The sequence below is a fragment of the Macrosteles quadrilineatus genome, unplaced genomic scaffold (genome assembly GCF_028750875.1).
Source record: "Macrosteles quadrilineatus isolate MER2022 unplaced genomic scaffold, UCM_ALF_1.0 Scaffold_8__2_contigs__length_117827958, whole genome shotgun sequence".
Classification (NCBI taxonomy): Eukaryota; Metazoa; Arthropoda; class Insecta; order Hemiptera; family Cicadellidae; genus Macrosteles; species Macrosteles quadrilineatus.
Window position 1 is genome coordinate 63,490,081 of NW_026542601.1, and position 24,413 is coordinate 63,514,493.

A 24,413-nucleotide genomic window follows, 5' to 3' on the forward strand; every position below is an offset into this window, starting at 1 on the left:
CATTTTACTAATGCACATATAGCTATTATACTATATTATTATTAGTTCTTTTGACGGGGGTTACTTCGATTTACTTTTGACAAATAATAACGACAGCATTAGCTCGCGTTGATTGATTTAATGACTTGCTTCACATTGGCAACGCAGAGTTGAATTCCTCGTTAATTGAGATACCTTATCTTGACGGAGCCGAGTCATCAGTTGGAAGATTACTACGTCATCAGCAAGAGATGCTCTGATATAATCTACAAGAAGCAACGAAGATATTCTTTTCTGAATGATGATGTACCGTAGGCCTACAGGTTTAAATAATATAAACAATAACGGGGTCTGTAAATAATGAAGAGGAAACTCACCTCCCTTTTCATATCACCCAATCAACATATTCATCGCGATGGATCAAAAGTATTCTAAATAACATCGACATAGCTGCAAAACCCGCGGGAAAATAATTTATTATAAACATCGTAATATTTTATTCCAGTTTTGACTTATTGTTTTTCAAACGAAAGAGGCCTCCAAATGCCATAGAAGAGTATGCGCCATTGTAGTCTAGCTTAAAAATCATTTGATGTGTCAATCTGAAAAATAACTTACCTCACATTTTTTGATAGGAAACATAAAACTTCACTTGCGTTTTAGAAGAACTGCTTTGTGTCTTTGTTTATTTATGGCATTAACTATATGAATATATATAAGGCAACTATAGGCTACGTGTTCGTGTTTATGATTGAAAACCGATTATTTTGTCTGCGAAAACCGCGGAAAATAGTTTATTATAAACATCATAATATTTTATGCCAGTTTTGACTTATTGTTTTTCAAACGAAAGAGGCCTCCAAATGCCATAGAAGAGTGTGCACCATTCTAGTCTAGCTTAAAATCATTTGATGTGTCAATCTGAAAAATAACTTACCTCACATTTTTTGATAGGAAACATAAAAATTCACTTGCGTTTCAGAAGAACTGCTTTGTTCCTTTGTTTATTTATGGCATTAATCATATGAATACTAATAAGGCAACTATACGTGTTCGTGTTTATGATTGAAAACCGATTATTTTGTCTGATTTATTGATTTTGCTCAGTATACTGCTTGTATTTGAGCTTGTTTTAGAATGCGTAGACTCATGGAGTAAAAATACATTTTAACGTTTTGTTCAATAATTTTGTATTGGTAGATTGTGGGAACTAAAAGGCCCTACAAAATCTTGAAACGTTTTCACCTAACCACAATCAAAATTATCTATACTATCGACCATTTTAGCTGTATTCTTACTTCGCCTGGGAACCAAACATAAATATAGAATAAATTGAATTATTGTAGGCCTATTGCATAAATTGCGCATACAAAGTAATCTGAGAAGAAATTTGTAAAATTTAAAGAAACCTTCAAACCAGTACTAGTTTACTGTCGCTGTAGAAATGTATAATAATTATTATTAGCGGCGCGGCGAATTAAAGTTTTACTGTACCATTAATAAATAATGCATGGGTCGAACAAAAAGCACTTGAACGTAATAGCATGGTATGGTAGGCAGTCCTATAGGTTGTTCACCACGCCCCCTTCGCACGGAGAAGTCCGAACTCGCACGAACTTGTCCGAAGTCTTTTCTTCTCACTCAACTAAACTGCCAACAACAGTTCGGGTAGAGATTCGTTTCAAGTTATATCGTCGCGAACGCGCTTTCTACATAAAACGACAAGTAATTAATACGGTACATTTTCGTCAAGTGTAAGAAGTGAAGTGACATAAAGTGATAGTAAAAGTGCTAGCGGAGTCAAGTTGTTCAGTTGTGGATACAATTGTTATCGTAAGTTTATGATTATTTCTGTTAGGAGGATAGATTATTGTTGCTTTTCAAATAGGCTCTAGGCCTTTTGTAATGAAAACCACATCCGTTCAATGTAGCTGCTAGGATAGCTCATACTATATAGTTAACTTTAAAATCATAAGTGATTTGTGCATCCAAACCCATGACATTAATACCCTACAAGATTAACATTTTTTCCTTGGTTTATGTCTCGGAGGATTATAGGATCGTTTATTAAATGCTTAAAATAAATAGCATAACTTACAGTCGTACTGCTTGCTCAACTTGCTGGCTGTTTTTTTTTCTTCTTTTTTATTTCTTTTTCAGGAGAAATACTGAAATCTGAATCCAATAGAGGAACAACATATTTTACTTACGAATGTTAATAGACGATTGCAACAAGAGTTAAAAACTAGCCTGTATAATAGGCCAATAATTTAATATGTATAATATCGAGGGAAATTACTGCTTTCTCGCTTTCTGTTTCTCAAGCGCAAGCGGGTAGAGCTCCGGCCCGATTCAATACAAAGACTGAGTATAGACTCACTTCATGTGGTACAATTTTGCTGTTTCCATATTCTGTGTAGGCATGCTCATCATGTCTTTGGAGAACCAAAACTGTAGTTGTTGTCCGTTGCTTCGGAAAAAATGGCAGATCCTTCGGAAATTGGTATACAGTACAGTACGTGTAAATCGTCATTTGTTTTAATAGACCTAAGTCTGCTAATAGTCAATCCGATTCGACCAAGCGAATTCCTTGGTCCAATTCAATGCTCGTTTAAAATACGGGTTGGGGCATTTGAATCCAATTTCAGTTGTCTACGTTTCAAGATATCATTTCTTAATTTTATGTAGGTCTAAAAAAGAAAAGAACAATCTATTCTTTTAATTGTCAAAAACGAAACCGGTTAATAAGTCAGCTTTGTGTGTTGATTGCACATACTGTATTTAAACCGACAAACACAAAATTTCGCAAAACACTGTGCAGTCGTTTGCGATAAATATTGGATATTTTCAAAAGGCATTCGTATAGGCTTTAGTAGTACTTAGTACTTAGTAATAGTAGTACTTGTAGTACTTAGTAATTGATGGAGTCACCGAAACGCAAATTTCTCTATTTTTGCGGGCGCTCAATTCTAATGACAACCAAATATTAACTAAATTGCATGGTTGGTTGTCCGATTATGGTTACCTACAATTTTGTTAAAATTGTATTGTTTCGTAATTGGAGCATTTATTCATTTATTCGTACATACGGCAATCGCCATTTTACAAAATATGTTTGACTAGGTATACAGAATATTATTATACATTTTTCTTTCAAGCCGCTTACATGCAATAATACTACTAGATTCAATAATTTTAGTTGATTCAGTTGCAGGTACAATTAATATGACACAGAAATAACACAAAAATAGAGCATCAAAGACAAAATAGAACAAAGTGAATTTAAGCGCAGTGATAATATAGTTCATGCTACATGCTATGAAAATCATGCTATGAAATAATATAGTTCATGCTACATGCTATGAAAATCAATAAATAAATAAAGCATGTTGGATTCCCTCCGAAAAATGAACTCCCGGCGCAAACACCTATTTGCTTTCGAGTAGTTTTCAAATCTACACAACTGAAGTAATTTGTTTAGGATAGTGTTATCTTATATTTGACTATCGAAAATGTGTTAAAATGTTTTAGACAATTTATATTTTTAAGCATTTTGTAATGTACTCTGGCCCTGTGTACTTGTTTGTTCTCGTTGCGATTAGAATAGCCTACTTTACTAAGTAAGTTTAAAATTTTAGAGAAACACTGAAGAAAGTTGTCACTTGCCGGGTGACGTAAAGCAATATTTTGGTTTAATATTTTTGATGTTATGCTAAAAAATCTACATTCTGTCCGAAAGAGTAAGTTTTCAAATACAGTGCAACGTTTTCCAAGTTTTTCAAAAGGATTAATTATTGAGTTCCTTGTATTTAACGTAATAGTGAGCGTAATAACATTTAGAAAGGAAAATTGGGTTAATATTCAATGGTAAAACAAAGACAGTGTAAAATTTTGGAATTTAGCCTATACAAAATACAGAACATATTTGTCGAATACAACGTCAAGGACAATGTAAAATTTTGGGGTGTAGCCTGTACAAAATACAAAACTGATTGTATACAACGGTATTTATTTCTTTCCACAAATGCCACAAGAAACCCCGCCGGCAGCTCTATCTTATCTTATCATTGTTTGATAATACATTTGGGCGGGTCCCTATCAGAACACATAGCCGTCAAAGTGACAATTGAAACAGTACATAGGTTAGTTCATTATCATTATTTGTCCACAGTGCACTATTCCAGAAATATAGCGCAATGACTTACAGATTGTAGCAATAACACTGATATTAAATTCGTTTGAATGACCCATGAAATCAGCGCAAAAAGTTCCCCAATAACAATTTTATCTCCATTATAATTGTAAGAGGAACACTGCTTAACTTTATGGCCAATAATTGTAATTACAAAGACATCCCATAAGTTTGTATAATGATGTATGAATAAAACCATAAAACTGTAATATCTTTGTCTGAAATATCTTGTAATAAAATACCCATTTTGGTGAAGGGCAATTGTCTAAAATGTTCTGTTAAAGATTAATTAGAATAAATACAAAGAGGAACAATGAAAGATGTTACCAACATTAGTACGTGAATCTGCTACACTGTTTTACTCTGATCATGTTTGTAAAAGTTTTTTTATTGTTACAGTATATGGTTATAACTTATTCAGTTTATTTACTTGTTTTCGGATTTACATTAATTTAAATTTTAACGGGGTCATACAAAGCCTTAAACAACATAATATCTCCTAAATTCGAATAAGTAGGCTATTTGTAAATCATCACAATGGAAACAATGATTAATGAATAGTTTGGTCTAAAATTACGAAAAAATCTTGTGATACGAATAATTTCATGAGAAATTATATATAAAGCCTTGTACAACTAAAAGTTAGCTAGGTAATTGAATTGTACAGTAACTTATACTATAAATATTTTGACACTTTTACAACATTTGTTTCGTAAATTCCTAACTCTAGTGGCTAATGTACTCTCAGCGCCACTCTAATTATTTTGATTCGTCTATAGTTAACTCATATTTAATGAATGCTGAAGTTGTTGACATTGTTTTGGATTTACTATGACAAAGTTATCCAGAAATATACCGTCCGTCGGTCGCGGAAGCACCGCATCTTCGCGTTCGCGTAGCTGAAGAAAAGCACGATATTATTGATGGAAAATGACAGGCCCTCATTCATTTATTGAATGCCCTGTTTTTGTTGTTGTGCTTTATAGTTTCCGCTCACCAAAACAGTGGCAACGGGAGTAGGCCTATATACATCGATGGTGGTAACGGGAGTATATAGATCGATGGAGGTAACGAGAGTATATACATCAGTGGTAACAAATATTATTCTAAAAGGAAACACACCTAGCTGGTCCAAATAGATTTTCTGACAGTATATCTTTTGAGTATACTCTTAATTATGTTGTTCATCTATAATGTGGACTCACTGTAGGATACTCACTGTATTCATTACAGTATTAAATACTGTAATCAAATGATTTCTCCTTGTTTAATAGGAATATTTATAGTATATTTATAGTATTTATAGGCCCCTATATTCTAGTAAACAGAAAATTGACATGGATTGTTTATTGTTATTGAATTTTAATGAATCAAATAAGACAATTATCATTCCTTATTTGCTGGTAACAAAAATCAATTAATTGACTATTATTAAATGTGTTCTATTAGGCCTACTTGAACTTGAGGCGTTTTAATAGGAGTTTTGACATCACTGTACCCAACCCATATTAGGCTAGTTAGTTCGTTATCAGGGAAATATATTTTTAAATTATAAAAATATATCCCCATTTCCCCCAGAGGGGAACCAGTAATTAAATCCTAGCCTTAGTTTTTTCTAAATATTAAATTTAGTTTTTAAAAGATCTTCCAAAGAGTAACATAATTGTTGACTGTCTACAGTATTGATTTGCCAATTCTACACATCAATTTTACGTTTTGCACACATGTTTTTGTTAATTGGGTGAGTTTTAGATGACAAAAATTATATAATTGTTAAGTAAAATTGCCCTTATTATTGTCGTTACCAGCTGTCAGCTGTGACGTGTTTAACATCACGGCTTTGTAGCCCTATAAATAATTGATTGATCACACGGTAAAGTGACATGCAAATTTTATTATTTGCTGAATTAATGGAAACAGAGAGTTGGGGTTGTGAACATCTTTACTCACTTGTGGAGCTTAGGAAAGACTTTGTAAGATTATCAAATTTAGTGTAAATTTCAGCCAGTTTAGGCCTACCGTTGAAAATAAAAACAAATAAAGAAAAAATATGTTAACTACAATAATGTTGAAGTTAACTTGTATACCCACAACTCGCATATGCCTACATAAATTACCAGCTAATAGGATATTTGTGGGCCGTTGGCCCATGCTGTTTTGAAAAATACTACAGTAAACCTGCAGCATTTTATTGTTGGTACAATAATACGAAACGATAAGATATACTGTACACTGGTAGTACGAATTAGGCTACAGTACTTATAAACACATGAATATGTACTTCCTACTCCTGTATTGTGGGTACTGCCGGATTTTGAAACCGCGCATTCACGAATCACAGGGCCGGGTAGGCGTGGGTGCACGACGTGGCAACGTTGCAGCGGAGATGTGGCAACGCCGCGCCGTGTTCGTGGAAGCCGCACGGCGGAGTGACTTGGGTCGGGCGCGGCATTGTTGTTTTGTTTTGGCGCCTACAGCCGCTCTCCGCTCAATGAGGCGTTGAAGCTGAAGGGACTTTGGATATAGGAAGAATGAGAGAAGTTGTCGACCACTTGGTTACCGAAAGTTAGCAATAAACGTAACAAAAATTAAAATAATAGCACATATAAATGTATCAGAAGAATTTGTTAAGGCCAAATCAAATCAGAGGTTTTCAACCAACCCAAAACAAGAAATCCAAACAGCGTGGTAGAACATCATTCAAACACAGATTTATTTGATTTATTCTATTTTTCTTTTAAGACTTTCAATGACCGTGATTTTTACAATGTTTTCCACAGGGAATTGTTCAGATTTTTATCATATTACTTCCGTGGACCGGTCGTTCAAGCCAACAATCTCCAGATTTTGCCGAGTGGCAAGTGCTTTAACCAGATTTGCACCAGCTGCTCAGATTTTCTGCAAGCGTTGTAAAGTTTTACATAACTTCATGTATGGGAAACCCAGCTAACTGAGACTAATAACTGAGATTAATAGTTTAAAAAAATCACAATGTAAACGTTTTATAAGACAGGTGAGAATACATATTTCATCACATTTCATTCTACATTATAAGATCATCTTGGTATACGCAGTGCCAGCTGGAGGATGTGAGTCTGAAAGAACTACAGTACTGTATTTCTATTTCGACTTCAAAGAGAGCAATTCGTACTCTCTTCTACTACCGGTACTATCAAAATTAGCTCACACGCTTCTTGCAAAGATAGTTTTCAGTCTTCAAATATTTTTAAATTTCCTTGCATATACATAATTGAAACATTCTCTTTTCTGAAAAATAACTTTTCTATTGTATTTTTACAACCCCCAGATCATGCCCAGAAACAGTCTTAATCTTCAGATACCAAAGCATTCCATTACCTTTTCCAATAACACTTCTAAGCATATTAAAACTAAATACTGCTTTTTGATGCATTGCACAATCTAAAAATAGAGTCAAACCCTGTTTCTTTTGAAAAGTCGCTTCAAAAATTCCCAGCGTCTAAGGCCCCGTTTATGCACCAAGTGCGGTAGCGGTAGCGACAGCGGGAGCGATTTCTAACACCATTGAGTTAAATGGGGCTGTTTATGCACCAAGAGCGATAGCGATAGCGGTTGACCTCCCGCTGCGATTTCTAATTCGCCCGCTGTGTAGTTAGGAATCGCAGCGGTTGCTTGGGCTGAAGCCAGGGTTGCCAACTTGACCCACGCGCACGTGCACTTAGGACAAATAGTCGTGTTAATTATTTGGCAGAGTTTGAGTTGGCAAGACTGTGTCCCCCTTCCATTCTCCTTTAACCAACCGCTACCGCTATCGCTCTTCGTGCATAAACAGACTCATTTACAGCGGGAGCGGGCCCGCTATCGCACCGCTCCCGCACTTGGTGCATAAACGGGGCCTAAAATCGGCTACTACCGTGTAGTTTACGTTGGCCCCGACCGTGTCCTGTGTGAGCTTATTGCTGACGAGCAGGCATCGTATCAGTGCTTAGATTACAAGTTATAAGGCATAAATGTACACATACTTTGCCAGACGGTCAATACCAAATATATACAAAAATTCGCAAAGGTCACTTCTTTTTCCTTTAGTTTAACTAAAACGGCGAAAAGGGTTATTATAAATAATTTTAATGATTAATTGTAAGATAAGTATCCCATGTCAAGAATTTTGAAAATTTGTATTGTCTTAAAACAATATTTATATTCATATTTAAGGCGGATAAGTTTGTTATTGGTTAATTATTTTATATATTGTTATGATTATTAAATACTATTGGACTATAACTAAAGGTTTTAAAATAATTGCAGCGTGTAATATGATTGTAGCTAAATTTATTGTTCCGAATTACAATTTAATTTTGACCTGTTTACGCTAATAATTATTTGTTCATTTCTACATTTTTTATTTGTTTAATTCTTATTTGCCTCAAAATGTTTATTTTATTTAACGAAAATTCGCATATATGTGAATGTACCATTAATTCATCGGTATCGTAAATGAGAAAAATATACATTATTGTTGTTGTTGGTAATGTTGTGAACAATTTAGGCGAATGCATTTTTATTTTATTTTGTTGTACAGTAGCATAGTTCATTTCATGTTGAACGTACATATTTTGGAATTATGTGACCCTGAGAATAGTCAAAACTGTATTAATAATCTGTTTTATAGAGTTATTTTTTTACCAAAGAAATACTAAACAACTTCCATCGTGTCATTGTTATTCATGTAAAGCTCGCTTCCTTCGTTTTCCTCGTTTGTTGCTTCCGATTTTTGTACCTCAACTCAATACCGGTATTTTATTTTATTTATCTTGTAGGCTATGTTTTCTTTTTGTTTGAACTCATTTGAACTAGCCTCGCTCTCTCTAGGACGTGCGTCCTGTCATATTATAACACGATTTTGAGTTTATTCGATCAATTAATTTTGGCTATCATTGGACAAGCTAGCCATTTGGTCATTTGGGCAGGATCGTTTGTCATAGTTTAATTGACTATACAGTAATTGAGTATTTTGTCTGTATTATTATCAATAGATTATACTTATGTAAACAGTATACTTATGTACAGTGGAATAACTGCAGTAAATATTTGACCTTTTGACTAGTGACGTGGTCTGTGTAGTTGGATACCGTTGTAGGAGACCACGACGTGAGGCTTGGCGGTCACGAGACTGTGTTATCTCATCTGCTGCATTCTGTTTGAACCTACAATCTCCCTATACACCCTGTAGTCTAGCTGTCTTATTGTAAAACAGTACAATAAGTACGTAAATTGTATCTGGGGTAGTAAGCTTTCCTACTAGCTTATCTTGGGTTATCATGGCTGGCAAACAAGCAAGCCGTAGGTAAATTTTTCAATGATGGGTTGGCGCGAAGGCAAGTTTGTAGAAGTCATAGATGGAAAGCGCCTTTTTCCAGGAAAAGAATAGTTAATTATCGAAAGCATTACCGGTAACAGTGAGCAATTTGGTTTTTCCTCGATTAATAATTGTAGAACCTGAACCTCTTTCCGCGATTTGTACTATGGCTTTTCATTGAGGAAATTGTTATTGGACTAATTTGCACATTACACCGGCAATAAAGCTCTCATTGTTTGTAATTTTTATTTAGTTTTTTTTATTTTATTATAGATAAATGTTATATTACCTATAAGGCGTGAAGGTATAATTCGACAACGTTGGAAGTGTATTTGTTTACCAGGTCGCACGGTTTGGCAACGCTGCAGTCCAGAGTAGCGCAGTCAATGAACCGTGCAGCTAGACCGCGAATAATAAGTCTATCGGCAAATGACATCGATACCCAAATCAGCCATTTCCTGTACAATATATCCCGAAAAAAGGTTTAAGTGATTCAAACTAAGCGAACATCACCTTGACCAACAAGCTCTAGATGCTATGATTTCACATACTATTGTTCACTATAAGCTCTTCCATTTCCTGTGTTGCCTCACCTCTGGTACAGGGAGGGAGCGGTGATTAGAGAGGTCAAATTGACGGTGATTTTTGAATTAGTCGGCACGACTTCGACTTGGCGCTGCGGGGTTGGAAGTTTCGAGTTGTTGATGTGGAATGATGACTGGTACTGCCGTAATGAATCTGCACTTAGAGTGTCCTAGGTCGACCGTAGCACACGAATGAACAGTGGGTAGGTTCGTGCGTTGAAACAGAGTACAGTATTTGCACTCAATATAGCTCCCACTAATCGAGATTTCTCTCCATTGCTATAAAACCATTTGTCGACCTCAGGAAGATAAGGAAAGTATGACTTGAGGATACTATGCTTGAGGGTACCCTTCTATAATTTATAACCTCCTTGCCAAAAGAAGGTTTTACGAGTTTCTACAACCAGAATTTTACTTTCACGTGGTTTGGTCAATTATGATAAAAGATTATCAAAATATCACATTTTACTCCACCTTTTTACCGCATCATCTCAAAAATTGTGGCCGTGCGGGAATGAGATTTTGCGGAACATGGGTACAAGTATGATTCAATGCTAAATATTTCGGGAAATCTGGCCTCAAACTTCACAGTTAAATTGTGACAAGCGTACATACTGTATCTGTATATTAATCGCCTTAGCCTGTATACCTTAGCTTACCTCTCAAGCTATCCTTAGCCGATTCTACACGTATCGTTCATGAGTGTCAACCCTCAGCTGATTATTGTGCCCCAAATAAATGATCCTGGCAAATGAAACAAGAGATATTAATAGTAAAAAGCTACACAGATCATCTCACACCAACCTACCCTCTTCCTCCACTCTTATTTGGGTTAAAACCCGCTCCTAGCCATCCAACCTCATTGATTGTTGATTGATAATTAATTCATAATACTTGTAGACGCTAATTAACCCTATTTCACAGGGTTTTGTGCTCCAAGAATGCTTCCAACTCCACCGACACCAGTGTTTCTCGGACCTTAGTGCAGTGTCGGGGATCACCGCTGTCGGAGAGTGATTGAGGACCAGCGACTCCAGCAGGGTACTGGACCCGACCGCTCCTTCCGCCTGGAGTCTAGATGGGGTGACTCTGGAGTTTAGACTAGTCCCAGGTAAACTACTTTCTCAAACTATATGCTACTTACTTGAGGGAAATGAAGTCGTCATCCAATTTCTATATTAAAGCTGTAGCAAGTTAAAAGAACCATAGTTGAATTGAACCAACGGCAGAGGTTGGTTCGCTAACCTCAAAATTTGTTTATGGCACATTTAAATGTTGACTATGTGAAACACGCAAGAAAACGTTGTTAATCACACGATATATTAAGTTATGTTTGTAAACAGATGACGACATTAGTAACTTTGTATAGCCTCAAATTATGTGGTCTAATTTATGTAACGATTAGAAGGGTAATTAATTTATTCAGTCTTATGAAAATAAAAACTTGACTGCGCCTCGCTTGTAAAACACGATGCGTAGCCACTTTCGCTCCTAGTGAAGAAAACTACTATTGCGTTCAACTCATTAAATCGTTTCACTAGCGATTGATAAATGAATCTTATGTTTCTTTTTTAATAGTTGCGGTTTTAACAAAAAAATACAATTTACACTACTCAAATTTTCATACAACGTCGGAGCGTCTGAACTTACCATTAACTCTTTAACTCTCTAGTGTTTTAGACGTACCAAATTATATAATTCGATATAAATATCGATATATTGTACCGTATAAAACGCAAACAAAGTGTAAATAATGATGAACTATAGTTACACAACGCCTACTCATCGCCCTTCGCTACGTGCTCGAGTCAGATAAAGTGGAAGTTTACAGAAGTTTGTTGACTAAACTTCGCTTCTCAACAGGAATTGTGAGTTCCGGTAGACTTGGGACCCAGAAACTCGTATTTTCAACAACTATTCAATTACATCACACTAGTTATCTTTGTTATACTAGCTGTGTCATAGTTCCCGTCCCATTCATTCTATATTACTTTTAAGTTTTAAACTTTCCCTGTAATCTCCCGTAACTTGTACATTTTGGTACGGTGGGGGATAATTAATTAGCTATTTTAACGTAATATGACATGAATAAGGACAAAAATGAACTATAAAGGTAGCGTAATTGAGGTATTACGATATGGTATCAAATAAAAACAAATTGATTGGTTTAAAAAAAAAACTTACTAACCTAACCAGATGCCTTTATTATTTGATATCGCAGTATACAGTATAGGCCTAAAAAAAAAACACACACGAAAAAAACTAGTCAACTTCCTCTATGTGGTAAGGTTTTTGAGTTTTGAGACTTAAAGACAATATTAAAGAAATGCAGAGAAAAAATTAAAATATTTCTTCTTTAACTTCGCTGTATCTATTTACAACACGAGTGTCAACAGGATTTTTTGACCAAGAGACATTTTTCGGGGTTTTTAAAATATCCAAATTACAGCTTGAAAGAGTAGTTGAGTGTAAATAATATAATTTACCTTATTTGGTTTTTGTTGAAAGTTAAATTGATAAATTTTAAATGTGTTTATAACGCAATAACACTTTTTCCATGGCAAACTCATTGATAAGTTATTACATTATTAAATGTAGTAGTGTGTAAGTGATGTAATATATCTGTTTGCCAACTTTTAGTTTGTATCTGTAAGTCAAGACACCATTAACCGTAGTTGTCTTTTTTGTAACGTCATCAAATTGGTCATATTTATAATGCTATCACGAGATAGGCATGACATACTCACTTATGTTTTACAATTTTCGTATTTTAGATATAAAGTTATGTACAGTTAACTATTGTTAGGCCCAATTGTCCTTATTTTAAAACATCGCCAGAGAAAAGGAATATCTTATTTTTTAACTCACCATATATATTTTTATTTTTATTTAAGTTTGTGGTTGAGAATAAAAACGACGGTAAAAACTAATTATATCGTTGCAGTTTAGACTGCAGTATTTAAAATCCTTAGAACTTCCTTGTTGTAAATACCCAAACTTGAGTTTGTTTAAAGAATTTAGAAAAAAACACACGTTGTTTGTACCTTATCTAATCAATACGATTTCAGAAACGATGCGCATCTTTCAAGGCCGCGTTTTACTTTTAGACTTGTTTTTAAAAAGAACGACGGCCGTATCGGCGCGGGCGCGGGGCCAAAATTGGGGATACGAAGCCCATTTGGGCGCCGTCTTTGCGGGGGTCCATTGGGGAACGGGCAACAGAGATACATCTAACTAGTAAGTACTGTGATAGCTAATTGTAAGTTTAAAATAAACATAAGAGTAAAATAACGTTATGATTTTAGCAACATTCATCGACATATGTACTAAATTGAAACGCAAGTTTTTCTTCCCTCCAAATTTTGGTAATTTTTGGAATTGGATGCCATTAGATTGAGGAATTGAATAAAACAACGGATGGATATTTACCATATGACGCATCCGACCAGCGAGTAAGAATGGAAAAGTTTGATGGAATTATAACTTACTAAAATGTGTAATCGTCCTCTCATTAAAAAATATACAGTGGAACCTTGATAAGAGGACCCTCGATAACAAGTCACCCTTCGATAACAAATGTCATTTTAACATCCCCTCAAAATTATTTAACCCCTAATCACATGTTATTACAAACCTCGATAAGAAGTCAACCTTGATAACAAGTCTTATTTTACAATCCCCACGAGATTCTTGTTATCAAGATTCTACTATAATCACTATCCATACATCTAACATGGATACGGGTTCATGAAATACTTATAATAGTATAAATAAGACACAAAAAATTGTAAATTCTATGGCCAGGTAGACATGAGTTTTGCTACGACCTTAAGTTTGTTTTAAGTATATTTTTAGTCAAACTGCGCACAATGTTACACCACTTTAACAATACAAATGTTTTTATTTACTATGTTGGACAGCTATTCTGTCCTTACTAGCTTTAACACTTATTTTAAATTTTAGTATTGATCTATTCTGTTTATTTTTGGTCCGTGTCAGGTATTACAGTCAAATGTTTTGACAACTTTCAATTAAATTTACAGTATATCGATATATTGAACACTGTATAATGCCTACTATGAATCAACCAAATATTAAGATATATCATGCTTTCTAGTAAACGTTTCTGAAAGCGGATAACCATATAAGAATCATTGTAATCTAGTTGATGATAAATATATTTTATATTTTCAATCGTTATGATTCTCTAGCTGGCTCAAGGTACGTTTACCACTTTACCACGTCTCTCCAATACCACGATACATCACGGTCACGACGCGACGTTAGGAGTGACTATTTGTCACACGGTGAAAGCCACCATCTCCGATGACGTCATTGCACCCCGCTGCGATGTCGATAGTCAACCCATCAATAATTATCCGATAGTCGACATCACGGCCGCTGTCGTTCATCATCTAAATTCCAATATTTTAAATTTAAACATGCGAAAATAGTTTAGTTATTTTATCCAGACGATACACCGTCTACTTCTAAAAACGTTTAAAGAGTTATTAGGGGACGCGGAAAGGTCGCCCCCGGAAACATCACCCCCCTACGTCATATTGACGTCAGAGACCGGGGGGTGATGTTTCCGGCCGCGGACACTCAATTTCAGCTGGAGCATGCACTCGTCGATATGACGAGTTATTTTTTAGTTCGCGTATTAATTAGATAATTATATTCACTTATCATATACAATTACCAGATTTTCTAATTAGAATTGATGTTAACCGGATACGTTAACCCCGATCGTTTTCAAAATGCACACCCCGGAAAGGTCCCCCCCTGTCATGATCACCCCCGGTATACCTGCTGTAGGGCTTGGGCTCGTGACTCGAGCCAGCTATTGTTCACAAGGGTAGAGACTGTCCCATATTACCACCGCTCGACTGAACTCGCAAGAATGGGAAGGATTTGGTATCATTACGCAAACGTTGTGGATATTAAGATAAATACAAATTAACACTTTGATATTGTGCTTTCTCTAGACATATCCCCTTAATTTTATACATCAAATGATGTATAAATTACATATAGTTTTTGACGTATAAAATGTATTTGAAACACGTGGAAATGAAATAAAATGTTTATAGTAATAGTGACAATTAAGTAAGGAATCAACTCGTATTAATATGAGCATGCTTCAACCACTCAACATCATAATACAGTCAGTACACACTTGACAAACATATTTTCACATTTCCTAATTCTTAAATTGTAAACATTGAGCAATAAATGCTGTATATAATTTTTATACATTTAAATAATTCTCTGGATTTTATGGTAAAAATAAATGCATTGAGAATATTCCTGATTTGATATTGGTGAAGGACTCTTTCCCGTAAAAAAGAATTTAGAAAGTAAATATTGGTTAGTTTCTTCGGCAATAAACAGGAAAAAGCTCACACTGTTTACGTTTGCGTTGACAGAGAAGCAAGCAACAGTGTCACATTCACTTTATTTCATGATTTCACACTGCTGATATTAAATAACTAAATTGAAATTGAAGTAGTACAGTTATTCCATAAACGGTCGCCCATTGTTTTGAAAGTTATACATTTATATCTACCTGTAGTTCGCAGAATATTAATACGTATAACTTAAAAGTTTGCAAGAGAACATAATCCTAAGTATAGTATCCACTATTCTCAGAGTATTGATTTATGGAATTCGTCTGTAATTTGCAGACTATTAATTCGTAGAGTACAACTGTATTTATAGCGGGAAGTATTTTTTGTAAAATAGCTTAGACTTCCCCACTTCAGGTATCCCTCCCAAGAATACCTTAGCCAAATACGTTTGTTTAACATAGTCAAGGAAAAGTTTAGTTAGTTATTTACTAAAGTCAGTTTCATCTTTTTACTATAATTCGTACATTAACCCTTTGATGCACGGGAATATTTTTTAATTCCAATTTTCAGCAAATTTATGTTTTTTGATAACCTTAACAGTAATAGAGTTTAGGAAAAATAACTAAAAAATTATACAAATGTTTTTATAAGTTTTATTAATAAAAAACAAGGTGGTATTATGTATATACCACTATGTATCAATGCGTACCCTAAACATACACATACAGTTGTAAAAACCTACCTTGAAAAGTATCAATATGTCACAAATAAGAAACTATTTTACTTGTTATACTTGTTACTTGTTGTAATACAAAGATTAGGCATCATGTTGAAAATAATATATGAGTCTAATAAAATTCACACGAGTAAATAAATTTTCTAAAATTACTGAATACATAATACATGTGTGGGTCAATTATATAAAATAAAGAGTTTCCAACAAATTATTGTCCAATATCCTATCATCATATTTTAGATTCAAGGTTATTCTATCAGTTTAGTTATGAAACTCAAAAAAACAGTTTTTCTTGTCTGTTAGACATAAGGACACTTTGCACTCGTTGCACTCCCAGTAAGAGCGAACCTGTTTATCTTTAGTGCTGCAGAAATTGCATCTTTTCCATGTAGATCTCATGGGTAGGTGGAGATTCTCCTTCAGCCTCTTCTCCACTGGCACCTGAACTTTATGTTTGTTAACATTTAACATTTGTTAACATTGTATGATAGGCCAATTTCATCGCAGGATCCGTCACTTGGAATTTCTGCTAAAACAATGTCTTCAGTCAGGTCTTCAGGGAACCAAAAACGTCTTTTTGACATCTGAAAATCATATATAAATACTTAAAATATAGTTAGGTATATTTATATAAGTAAATTACCTGATAAGAATAACTAATATCATAAGAAAATACGCTTGAAATCATGTTTGAGCTTAGTAAGGCAACGAACATACCTATTTGTATAGTTGCATGGTGGTATTGTAGGGATACCACGTGTATTTGACAAAATAAACATTAAGTTTTAGAAGTAAATGCGTTTTTAACGCAATATTAATATAACATAATGTATAATTAAACATAAAAACATATAGCTTACCTTGTTAAATGTAATAGAAGGGCATACAATACAGTCTAAACTTCTGCAGTACAGCCTCTAACCTGTAGCATGCAACTCCGCTTTCAAACTAGAACTATGCTGCTAAAATAATCCATATAATAGTAGTTCCTTCTAAATACGCTAGATTACATCACTGGCTAGGTCCCTGATATGGTATTCTCACAATACCAGTATGCAGCAACGCAGTAAAAATTATTTTACAAGTGGTATTCTGATAATACCACTGTGAATCAAAGGGTTAACATAATTCATAATTATCAGTGTTATCTAGCCTATGTACTTAATTAATTTGGAAGGGGTTAATTTGTGAACAGAACGCCTCATTGAGTTTTAAACAGATTTTGAAAATGATAATGTAATTTGTAAAAAGTATACTCTGAAGTTGCACTAACAATAAAATCAGCTCAAAATATAGTAGGGGATTTTCCCCAGTGTTTTCTAGAGACCTGCTACACCGGTTCACATTTTTATAACCCTCGAAATTTTGGTATATCGATATAGACTACACACATTCTACAAACATGACATAACTTTCATGGCATAAACTTATAGGCCTACTTACACAGATTTGATTTCAGACAAATCTTGATTTTAACCAAGGGTAGAAGTATTAGAGATGTATAGTTCAAATCAAATCTACAGATTTCCTGAATACGAAGATCCGTTACGGTAGGAAAAAACAACATTTAAAATTGAAACAGTATGCGGGCAAACACCGACGATCAATATTTAAGTAAACTACTTGTAACATAAAAACGTCAATGACAGTTTGAAACCAGCTGTTAGTTAAAACAGCACTGAAACGACTTTAAAAATTATTAGCGTCGGCTGCTAGACTAAAAAAATTAAACTTAAAAAAATGAAATCATGGCATTGACATTCCCTTCCTTAGAAAATTATATTTATTTCAACACAAAAATCACGAAATCGCGAAAGTAGTTGATTCAGAATCCTGAAATGAAAAAAAAACTCTGTCACGTTTAAAAATATAATATATCACAATTAATTGCACACTCTAGTGGAAATCGATGAAACCCACCCATATGAATTCTTGCTTATCCGTTTACTTTTCCACTCTTTGCGTTTTTGTACATGCCAAGTCAAGTCTTAAAACATTACATTTAAAACAATTGTATTAAATCTTCCACAAATTACAAGAAACAGTGACTCATCCATTTTCCCCGATTCCGAATATTTGTGCGCAATCTTGGCGACTTATGTTCAATCTCCAGCATTTTGGAGGTGTTCGCAATTCAGACACACCCGTTCCCATAGTCCGATTATGCTGGTTCACGAACTCGTTCTAATAAACTTAGGCTTACACGTTTGTAACAAATCTCATCAAACTCGTTGTTGCCCGAGTTACCGCGCTCACGGTCACATATACAGGGTGTATTTATAAAGTCCCGCATGGGCTTAATATTTTCAAAACGGCAATAGATAAATCAATAAGATTTGGTACATAAACACCACACCTAAAAACAACGTTTTAAAGACTGTCAGTTTTCTGTCATATAATGGAGACATCCCGCAAGGAGTCAGAAGGAAATCTTAAATAAGAGCATAGGTTGATATTTACAGATAACCGTAGGCATATTCTACAACTTAGTAAAACGTTATTTTTTGTATTAAAGCCATTTTTCATTTAGGACACAAATGATTTTTCTTTTTGCTTTCTTTATTTGTTGTGCTCTTGGTCTTTAATGTTTACCAGGTTTTTAATGATTTATTTGTTGCCAAAAACAATTTAAGAATAGTTATTTGTGTAACTAGTGGTGAAAGTGGCACTTTGCTGCACACGAGAGCAATGTTTACGCACGAGCCGCAGGCGAGTGCGGAATGATCTCGAGTGCAGCAAAGGCCTTTTTCACTCGTGTTACACATTATATTTTTCCTACAGTCATTATAAAGCATATAAATAATTAGTCTTTCAAACACTATACAACACGTTTTTAGGTTCAGCTGGCAACACAAATAGGTGCCCTAGAGAAAGTAGTACCCGCGGTCTGTATCACTCCGCTATTTTTCCTCGGCAAGAAATGTACTCCGCGTTTTGAGAATATAGTTCCGTATGTTTTTGTAATTTGAAGTGGTTTCCGCGCCTAAAATAAACGCTTTAAAGGTATTTTCTTGTTTATTAAGATCGTAGGAACGTTTTAAAAAAGTTTAAATGAAAAGTCCAGAAAGTTCAGAAATACCTAAACTATAAACACGAAATGACAGGTTAAATCGTAGTTATAATAGTCAATCAGCTGCTCATAGTATTATTTTCTTTTAAGTGTTGCCAACCTATTTCCAAGCGTACACGGATTATGTGCATAATAGAACCACGCTGTTTTGTGTTGTTTCGTTGGAATCCTGATGTGCGGCAAAGTATAAACCGTACGGCAAAGTATAAACCGTACGGCAAAGTATAAATATGCAGCAATTAGCAGCTTTCTGTACTATAAACAGTACAAGGAAGCCAACTTTGTCGGGTGACTGTAGGAAAAATATATTTAATTATTTACTTACATTATTTTTTTACGTAGTTAAAATGACTAAGTATTTGATTTGATAATTTGAATTATTATCAACATATTTTTCAACCTTTTCCCATATAAGAAGGTGTCCAAACACTACCAAATAGGTAAAGGTACTACAGTAGCAAAATGTGTATTTATAAAAAGAAATAAAAATAAGAAACGAAACACACAAATTTAAAGTGCGTAACACAAAAAATTTATCTTTATGCTTTTTTCTTCTTTTTGTGCTCTTGATTTTGATTTTGATATATTTTATTGTTTTAAATTATATTGTAAATGAAGTTTGTACCGGTACTGTATAAATTCCTTGACACTTTGTAGAATATTAAATTGTTGTTCAGTTATATTTTTGTATTTTCTTTCCATAATTAAAAGCCACTTATAATTAAAAAATGAAATAATTAAAAGCCATTTTATTTTTTTTTTTTGTATAGGCCTATAAGACGATTTAGTACTCATTGTGTGTATTTATTTCTCAATTTAAGTACCTGTCTTCCAAACTTTGTTACAAAATCCTAAATTTGTGTTAGCGAATTTCCCCTATAGGGAATGAGCTATTACCGTAGTAGTACTCATGGTAAGACCTGGACCCGGGACCGATTTACTTTTTCGTTTTGAGGTCCCTAGATGCCAAAAACACCATCCGTTCAAATTCATAAATTTGATGAAATTTGGTACAAGCGTGTAAACCTACGTTTATTCGAACGAGTTCGCGAACCAGCATGATCGAACCAAGGGAACGGGGGTTTATGGGGGGTTTTATGGGGTAAAAATTGGGTTTTCCCATTTTTGACACTAAAAACTTAAAATTTAGCAATTTCTTTATAAACCATTTTGTAGAGCTTAAAAAACAAATAATTTAGTATATTGAAGCGTTAATTATGCGCCTAATGGTTACGGAGAAAATTCCAAAAATCTGTAAATTTAAAATGTCCATGTTATACTTAGAATAAGTAAACTGTTGTAGTTTGCTTGTTTATATACATATTTTAATCAAATTTGGAAAATGCATTCATTTCATACTAAACTATTATCATTTTACAAAAAAAAAACACCTTTTTACCCTCCCTGTTGCAGCAAACCTAAGTACTCGTTATACTTTGATGGTTCAAAACTGGACCCAGCTGTTCCTGATCATTGGGCTTTAAATAAATGGTCCTGGCTAATGAAACAACTTATCTTAGTCAGTAACAAAGCTACACAGATCATCTCACACCATTCTACACTCATATTTGGGTTAAAATACGCACCTAGGTGGCGTCCCCATATCAATTGATATTGATATATATTGAACTAATGTTATTTAAATAGGGAATAAATGTGATATTTTTACAGAGACTTTTTAGCGTAAATCCAATCAGGCAAGTGGAAATTCGCTTAGTCTGCAGGTTTGCTGTGTCGGGGGTATTTTTAATTATAATTGGCACTTTGTGATACATTAATTGAAGTATATACGAATGTTACTATCGTTTAAGCGATGTAATACAAGTTTACAGCTCAACATTTCAAATTTTGATTACATATTAAAAATTTGAACTCACGTATATTTTCCCCTTAGTAATTATGAAACATAATTTTGCAAACTTCAGTAGCAAAAAGGTTTTCTAAACATATACATCTTATAACAAAACTAATTTATTGGTATATCAACACTGATTGCAAGTCCTCTTCTCGATTTAAAGTGATTCTGATATTTTGATTATACTTTCATTATATTTTGACTCTATTCCAGTGATATGAAACTAGCCTAGGCTGTTTCTGAATTAAGGTACTTTTTGGCATAACCTTTAGAATAGTATCATTTACATATTTGTAATTACTAACAATTAATTATTTCGATAAGTTTAAGGGATTAATCCCCTAAAAGATATCATTATGTTTATTCTTATTTAATAATCTGTTTCTAATTTTCAAATTATTAATTAAATCGGGGCCAAACCTAAAGCAATGCGATTCATTTTTAATACATTCAGAAATGATTATATTTTTAACAAATGTGTTGCTTAACAATTACCATAGGGTGTAAGGTAAGTTTACTGATGTTGATAAGTATAACTACCATTTAATGCAATAGAAAAAATGTATACTTTACGCATTATCGTTGGTTATGAATTAAGTACCGGTATAAAAGAATCATTTTTTAAAGTCAATCTTTGCTCGCATTATTTAGTTGTCTTAGAAGTTTATACACATCTAAATCTACTGATTGATATTCCACCACAGCGTCTGCAATTTTCTTCTGTGGAAAAGCTGTTGTCCAAGCGACAATAATAATGAACGAGCGGCCGACCCTCAGAACAATGGACTGAGGAGGACGGGCAGCAGGTAGGCTGCCGAGCAGCCCAGCCCTACTAGGGGTAGCGTTTCAGGGGGGGACGATTCCGGGGTGTACATAGGGGATGCCTTGCCGGGGAAGACCTTTCCGTTTCTACTTGTTTGAATTAAAATTAATAACATAATTAGTTCATATCAACTAGATTTTGATAAATTACTTGTCAAGCCCTTGGGGGGAACGATTCCGGTCGCGGACATAGATTTTATACCAGCTGGTTGTCTGGTTTCGTGACGTCACGTTTAGCCTGGGGGGTGATGTTTCCGGGGGCGACCATTCCGGCGACCCAGTTATTAGATGTATAAGATAATGTGTGTTTTGGGCGAAATTAGTTAAAATTGTACCCTTTGTTATTCTTTGCTGTTAAAGACGAGGGAAACGTCCAAATCCTTTATTTCAGGACTGTTAAAAGTCTACAATTCATAGACTATGTTTTATTAAGTATATATCGTAGCTATGATCTTCGTCGTGCAGTCGGAGTGCAATCGGATAGTTAAGATTTTACTGATAGTTGTTTGTTTTGGTTGGCAGGTAGTAAGAATAAAGTGAGATGATAGCTTTGTTCCTGATTCGTATGGACCCTCTCAATATTAATTTGCGTTTTCATTTTGCGTTGGTTTTTTTTTCACTAATTTCCTACGTCGCACAGACCTAGATTTTAGCAATGCCTACCCAATCCTTTTCATAAATGTAACACTGTGTACAACTTATTAGCTCTAAAAATTATTAGCTCCCGGGATCTCCGAAATATTCATGTTTCGATAAATTCACTGAACAAATTGTTTGAAGAACCGTTTCGAAGTCAACAATATGTACTTATTTAATTCCTGCTTTATTTTAGCAAACCTTGGCACCTTCTATGAAACCCCTCCTCATAATTTACATAACATCCACTGTGTAGGCTATACAACCAAATATTCTTCCTTTGTGAAACGAATGTGTACGTTTCAAAGTCAACAACAATTTTTTCAACCACGGTTCGAGCGAACCTTGGTCGTTGCTTTTATACAAATCCACCATAAATTTATCACTGTGTGTATTTGGTCGAAAATTAATTATTAGCTCTCGATCACTTTCAATAATGCAGTTAAATTGTGCTTTATGTAGATTGTAGAGGCCTATATCCAAACCCAAATATATTTCCTCTTGCGATTCTCAATCCCGCTATAATTTTCTCACCCACACACGGATCACATCGCCTGCACCCCTCGACTTCCTGGTGACCTCAGGCGGTAGTCTCGGGTGTACCATGAGTCACAGTCCTGGCGACGCCCAGGAGCTGCCTGCTGACTACTGTACTGTGCTGCTGGCTGCTTCTCGTTTGCAGTTCCCTGAAGTCTGCGTCAGTGGGCTCAGCTCGGACAGTTATGTGCTGACGTATAACGTATAACACACACACTGCGCTATTTGATGACTCCATACAGCAACCTTTGAAGTGTCGACTGTTGAAACTCTGTTTTACTGCTTCCTTTTGATCTTGGAAAGTTTTCGCCCCGGAATAGATGTGTATGTGAAGATCGGTATTTTGCAGATCCATTGATTGATTTCACTATTGAAGTATGCCTCCAATGGTATTCTTATGGATGTTTCACATACTGATTGAAAGATACAATTGGAACCTTGAGTGGAGACAGGAAAATTCCTCATTCTGTGTATAACTACGTTGTGAACGGTATTGTTTATGTTTCTCTGTGCATAGCTTGGGCTGGGTGCTTGGGTGTTTATTCCATTTTCGTTGTTATATAACTATTTTCGATGTCTTCAGTCGCAAGGTTATGATGGTTTATTGTTTAGTTGTACTGTCATACATAAGTGTTTGAACAAACGGCTGATGATAGGACAGAGTGTGTATTGATTTCAATTCCAGAGCATTGCGTTGTCCACGCTCAATTTTACGTCGATTTTAAAAATACCCTGTATATAAACTCTCCCAAGATTAATTCCAAAAGGTCAAAAAACTTAAATTGATAACGTAATCATCCTTCTAATTCACAGGACAAATCAGATAATAAATGCGTATACTCACTCTACCCAGCGATGTAAAGAACTACTAACTGAGTTGTTTATATCGTCGACTTAACCTAATGTGACCATACAATTTCCGATCGTCTTAGTTCAGAATATAGGTTCTTTCTCGACCGTATTACATAGAGTACAATACTTGCTTCTTTTGGTTATAAACTACTCCTTGGATCTCACTTTTTTGCATTTTCCGTAATAATTTCATTTTAAACAACTCATATTAAAACATTCTTTTTAAATCCCTGCACAGTACCTTTTCGTCGGAACTTCTATAGAATGAAAAATGAACCGGGAGCGCGGGAATTGTGCGCTGAGAGGGAAAGGGTGGAAATCCAATAGGGGAGGGAAGTTATCGGGGTAACATTCCTTTCTCTCTCTCTCCCCCATCTCTCTCGCCGACTCTGCAATTCCGCCTGCATTGTGTTAAAACGGGTTCCGACGGTTTAGAATTCCAACTAGTTTTCTGACGGATAGTT

The 24,413-nt window shown here is 34.8% G+C and overlaps 1 protein-coding gene across 2 annotated transcripts in view; it reads left to right on the plus strand.

Moving 5' to 3' along the window:
- Positions 1–1,655: 1,655 nt before the first annotated feature.
- The window catches only part of LOC128999390 (protein winged eye-like), a 146,114-nt gene continuing 123,356 nt past the window's right edge, over positions 1,656–24,413 (plus strand). For both annotated transcript variants that reach the window (XM_054425873.1, XM_054425874.1), the window contains exons 1-2: positions 1,656–1,812; positions 11,015–11,201. The gene's annotated coding sequence lies outside the window, so the exon portion shown is untranslated. The remainder of the gene's footprint in view (positions 1,813–11,014; positions 11,202–24,413) is intronic.